At 35.7% G+C, this 6,342-nt stretch overlaps 1 protein-coding gene across 1 annotated transcript in view; it reads right to left on the bottom strand.

Moving 5' to 3' along the window:
- Positions 1-113: 113 nt before the first annotated feature.
- Positions 114-6,342, bottom strand: part of PIK3CB (phosphatidylinositol-4,5-bisphosphate 3-kinase catalytic subunit beta) — a 178,206-nt gene continuing 171,977 nt past the window's right edge. The window contains exon 22 of the mRNA XM_025043590.1: positions 114-6,342. This exon is cut by the window's right edge and continues 393 nt beyond it. The gene's annotated coding sequence lies outside the window, so the exon portion shown is untranslated.

Here is a 6,342-nt window from a genome sequence, read left to right as displayed (position 1 = left end):
GGTGGGGAGCGTAAGATTAAACCCTGAAGAGCTACAGCACAGGCTGGTTAAGGTCAAGGGAGATCTTCATTAAGTAAGGAAATCCTGAAGCTATAAAACAGAAGACAGACATATTTAATTATCTAGAAATTTTTAGTTGTATGGTAAAAGATACCATAAACGAAGCTAATATACAACATATTTGGGGGAAATATTTGTAATGTAGATAACAAAGGTCATAAATACATAAATATGCAAGCGAATGAGAGGACAACATGAATGGGCATACAGAAATAGCCAACAATAGAAACGGACCCACAAGCACTCCAGATTAAGAGTTCATTAGATGTAGAACTTAATATAACTATGTTTAAGATATTCAATGTAATGAAAGACAACTCAGAATTTCAGAAAACAGGAAAATAAAGATAGAGCAGAATTAAAAAAATGAAAGCTGGCATAACTATTAATAGTAGTTAAAGCAGACTTTAAAGCTAAAAGCATTACCAGAAATACAGAACATTTTAAAATAATTTTTAAATGGTTCAATTCATCAGAGATATAAATCAACTTTAAATTTGTATGCACCTAATAATATTGACTCAAACTCTGTAAAATAAAAATTGACATAACTAAAATAAATATCCAAAATCACAGTGAGATATTTCAACTTCTACCATACAGGTTAGGCAAACACTCAGTAAAGATATATAAATTAACACTATTTTCAGATGATCTAATGAACATATATAGAACACTTAAACTGATAATTGCAGAATACGGATTTTTCACATGCACACTGAATGTCTGTATTTGACCATATTGTCAGTCATAAAAACAAGTCCCACAAATTTGCAAGAACTGAAATTATACAGAATGTTCTCCAAATGCCATGTAATCAATCTAGAAATCAACAAAATGGTAGAAAATCCATGAGTATTTGGAAATCAATAAATATACTTCTAAATAACCAGTAGGTCATGAAGAAACTAAAATGGAAATTAGAAAATATTTTGTACTCAATGGTGAAAATTTCATATCAGAACTTATGGGATGCAGATAAAGATTGTTATTATAAAGGCTATAACTGACCAGCTAAGTAACCATCTTATAAAATTAGAGTGAAGGAATAACAGCAAAATAGAAGCAAAGTAGAAGGAAGAAATAATAAGGATAAATAGAGAGTAGAAAACATACAACAGAGGATCAAAAGAGCCAAAAGCTGATTCTTTGTAAAGACTGATGCAATTGAAAAACCTCTAATGAGACTAAGAAAATAAAGAAAATAAAGGCACTATCCAATACCAAGAATAAAAAAGAAGACATCACTATGGATTCTGCAACATTAATAAACTCAATGCATGAATTATTTATAAAAAAAAATTGAAAATGTAAATGAAATAGACACATTCCTAGAAAATTACAACTCATTAAAATGAACACAAGAAGATATTAATATCTAAATATTCCTCTGGCTATTAAGGAAAAATCCAAACCCCAAAGAAAGCATCTGACTTAAGGTCACTGGCAAAATTCTATACATAACCCTTAAACTTATGGGCCAATCCCATTGATGAAAATAGATGGCAAAAATCCAAAATGAAATATTGGCAATCGAATCCAGCGATATGTAAAAAAGATAATACATCACAATCAAGTTGTTCATTCCAGGAATGTAAACTTGGTTTAATATTTGCACATCAATATAACTCACCAAATGAGAAAAAAAAACATGATCATTTTAATATAGAAGAAAAATAATTTGATACAATTCATCCTTTTGTGATTTTTAAAACAATATTACTAGTTTATTATAAAGGTTACAAACGAACATACTGATGAAGAGGTCCATAGAGCTATGGTCTGGGTGTGCCCTGAGTGTAGGAGCTTCTGTGCCCGGTGCAGTCGGGATGCGCCAATCCAGAAGCTCCCTTGCGTGATTTAAAAAAAAAAAAAAAAGACCCTTGGGAATTAAAGTGTGCTTCCTTAATCTGGTATAAGATCCAGATTCCAGGGCAAACACTATACTTAATGTTGAAAACTTTCTCTTTGAGATCAGTAAAAGGTTGAATATTGCTTCTATTAAATGTTTTATTGGAATTCCTAACGAGTGCAAAAGGGCAAAAAAAAAAAGAAAATGTTGAAGAATAGAAAGGAAAGAAGAAAGCTACAATCATTTGTAGATGATATATACAAAATCAAAATAATTTCTAGAGTTAAGACTGATAAGAATGTTTAGTAAGTTTGCCAAATATGTCAATTGTATTTCTATTGATTGCTCTGAAACTAAAATTTTATTAAAACACAATTGTTAGATTTCATCTTGAGTTTCTGACTCAGCAGATCTGGGGTAGGGCTCAAGAATTTGCACTTCTAATCAGTTCCCAGATGATGCTAATATTCCTCGTCAGAGGACCACACTTTGAGAACTACAGCTATATATTAGCAACAATAAAACTTAAAATTAAATACTCAGGAATCTAACAAAAGATATACAAGAATATACATAGAAAACTATATATCATTGTGGATATAAATTACAGAGGATTTAAATAAAGGGTACTCCATTGCCATAGATTAGAAGAGTCAATATTCTGAAGATTTCACTCCACCTAATCTGTAATTTAATGCAATCCTATGTGAAATTTCAATAGGTTTCTTTTTGTAGATTCTGAAATGTATACAGAGGCATCATTGATAATTGTGAGGAAAAAGCACGGACACTTACGACAGACTCCTGACAGACTCCCTGAGTTTGAATACTGGCTCCTGCTTTGTGACTCTGGACAAATGATTTAACCTCTGTGCTTCAGTTTTCTCATCTGTAAAGTGGGAAAGAACAATTGTACCTATCACACAAGAATGTGATAAGGATGAAATATATATAGTTTAGATGTGGGAATGGGAACATGCTAAGTGGTATGTATGCATTTGGTAAGTAAGATAAAATAAAAATAGGGAGATGAAGTCTACTAGATATCTTCTAGAGTCCAGGAGCAGAGTCATGCATATATGAACACATGGTTTATGACAAAGGTAGAACTACAGAACAGTGCAGGAGGATTATTGATTATTTTTCCAAAAAGAGATACTGAGACACATGAGAAAAAACAAAATTTGACCCCATTTCACATAAAAAGCAATTCCAGGCAGATTATAGATCTAAATGGAATAGTTTTAAAAAAATAAAATTTTTAGGATAATCCAGAAGAATATCTTCATGATCTTGGGGTAGGGCAAGATTTCTTAAATACTATGTAAGAAATATTAACCATAAAGGAAAATGATATATTTGACATTAAAATTAAGATTGTTATAAGAAACCATTATGAGAATGATTAGAATTTTCAACACATATGACCAACAAAGGGTTTATATACAAAATATATTAAGTTCACACAAAAAAGGAAGAAAAAAGTCCTCAAAAAAAAAAAAAAATAAGTGCCAAGTAACCAAATAAATAAATGGACTTAAGCAGGCATTTCACAAATGAGAAAATCCAAATGACTGACGTTTAGATCCTACCTGGATCCCTGAGAAGAGATGCAGCATTCTGGAGTGAGGAAGGAGAAGAGGCAGATAGAAATGATTGTTGAGCCCATTAATGCCCATGAATCTGCTTTTTCTCACCTCCAGGCCTTTACATATGCTTTCTTTCCTGCTTAGTCTGCTCTTCCCATCACTCCTTTACTTAGCTGCTATCTGTCCTCAAAGACTCAGCTCAGAGGCCCTCTTCTCCAAGAAATCCCAGCTAACAGGGCTATGGAATGGACAAGGCAGAACCAAGAATGCACTGAAGGGGCCTACCCAGACAGGAGACAGGGACAGAGGTCTGGAAAGGGCTTACCTTCCCTGAGATTCCTCCCTGCAGTGGCCTTCAAGAGGTGGAAGCAGGGAAAGAAATGAGTTTGCTCTGAGTTGGGACTCGGCACATTCCCATTCACAGCCTTAACCTAGCCTCTCCCTACTCCACAGGAAGTGAGTGGGGCGATTACTATCAGTCCCATTTCATAAAGTAGGAAGCTCAGACTCTAAGAAATAATAAAATAAATACCTTACTCAAAGGTCACAGAGGCAGAGCTGGATTACAAATATTGGCCTCTGTAGCCCAGGGTCTGCCTATAGACAAGAGGTGGATAGTCAGGAATTATTCAACAAAGTCATCCTTTGTGTTCCCAGGGCTGATTAGAAACAGATGCCTTCCTTGAGTATGGAACTGTATAGGGTTTTCCAAAACTTTGTTTTGGAGAAATTTGGAAAAGTGCCAAGAGAGGAGCGAAGTGTTTTGGGGTAAGATTTGCTACTGATCAGAACACTTACTAGTGAAGGCACTGGGTAACCAGCCCCTATGCAAGAAGGTCATCCTGCAGTTCACACCTGAACCCATCCAGAGGCTGGCTATCCTCTGCTTTCCACCTCCTCCTCTGTGGTTCAGCCAGAGCCCGAGAATCAGACATGCAATTCAGCAAGTATAGAGAAAGCACCTGCTCGTGGTGCTCGGCAGCTACCGAGGATCACTGTGCCACAGTATCCTGGCATCTCTGGAGGGCCGACAGCTGGTGGTGGGTATAAGAAGAGCCATTCTGGACTTGGGTCCAGCACTGTCTGGGGAGGTTCATTTCCCTTTCTTGCTCTTAAAGACATTCACGTTCACTGGTTTGGCATATATTTACCAAGGTCCTCTATGGGCTAAGGAGACCTCTCTGAAAACAGCTGTACCCACTTTTGTTTACACATTCAAACCCTAACCTACAACCTGGTGCATGTAACAGTGGACTGATACTGGACAAAAATACCTGAACAAACTGTCCTTCTACAGTCTTATTCCTGGAACTCTCACCGAGTCTAGACCAACCCTGGGAATGTTAAGTTCAAAGGTCAACTCCCAACCTCAGCTGAGTTATTTCCAAGAAACTGTGACCTGTTCTGAGCATCTGCTCCATGGAAGAGAGAACCAAAGTCGTACAGTCGGGCCTTGGCTTGAGTACTGAGTAACTGAAGAGGCATTCTACCGGACCTTCGGGTACCTTCCAAAGGTATGGAAACTTGATGAGGGTACCCTCTTGCCTAAGACTCCCACCAAATTCAAGAGGCCTCCGATACTGCCTGATGGGACTGGAAGGCAAGGACAGAAGTCAGGAAAGAGACTATATGCCTCATAATTACTGAGGTTTGTTTGTCTTGACTTGGCCATTTCTTAAAGAGTCCCAGAGCCAAAGTCGAAAGGTCTGTGCTGCCCATAAAGAAGAGGTCCACACATCCTAAAAGCAGCCAAAACCAGCTCACCCATTTATTTGACTGAGAACATGAAGGAAGACAACAAAATTAAACAATATTTATAAAATTCCTATAGAAAACTCAGTCACAGGGCAAATACTCAGTTCTCTTCCCCATGTCATTGAGGACTGAGAGCTCCCAATAGTCTTTGGAGAATAAGCAGTAGTTTTGCTGGATGTTGCCAGAACTCAGAAAGAGCATTCATTTACACATTCAAACCAGTAGTTCCTATTGCACATATTAACATTATTTGCCATCTAGCACCCTAAATATATGGTACCTCAACAAATAAAGAATTCCATGTGGCATGAAACCACTTCAATTTGAACTGATATCCTTGAAAAATCATATTATTACAAGTTTTAATAAATACAGTAAGAACAGTTGGCATTTTACTAAAATACTGAATTTTAGGTCTGGAGTTTATTCCATAAATAGTTTCCTTTTCACTTGCTTTCTGTCTTGGGTACATTTGCTCAAGTATTATGCTCTATGAAGTGAACTTTTTCATAGATACCATGTATAAACTATATTAATATGTGCCTCATTACAGAAGCATCTGGAAGAAATGGATCGTATAGTTAACTAAAAAGTAACTTAGGAAAATGCTCTGCTTTTTGTAAAACACAGGCTAAAGAAAAAAAAAAATCTTTTTATATAGAACTCCTACTAGTAATTTTATAAATATATATGCAGCATATATATTATATTTGCCTCACCAATAGATTTTCAGCAAATCTGGTTGGGATGATGCTATCAATAAATATCAACAAAAGAATTAATGTTTCCACAGGTTTAAAGAGTTCTTTTGACAAATAATCGTAATTTCAAATTATATTATAACTTGTAGTTTACACAATTTAAAAAGGGAAGATAACTTTAAGTCTCATGTGGAAATTAAGAACAGCCACCAGTCCCCAAATGTGGATAAGCTGGCTGAGTGATAGATAACACTTGGTCACAATTCAAAAAAGAAGTATTTACACCTTTCAATAAAAGTACCAAATACTTAGACTTAAAAAAAAAGAGAGAGAGACAGAAAGACAAAGAAACAATCTCTAATAGCATTCCTTGGCGTGCAAAGTC

The sequence above is a fragment of the Pteropus alecto genome, unplaced genomic scaffold, assembly GCF_000325575.1.
Source record: "Pteropus alecto unplaced genomic scaffold, ASM32557v1 scaffold92, whole genome shotgun sequence".
NCBI classification, from domain to species: domain Eukaryota; kingdom Metazoa; phylum Chordata; class Mammalia; order Chiroptera; family Pteropodidae; genus Pteropus; species Pteropus alecto.
The sequence above is the reverse complement of the archived record's forward strand: the minus strand, read 5'-3'. Positions and strand labels throughout refer to the sequence as shown.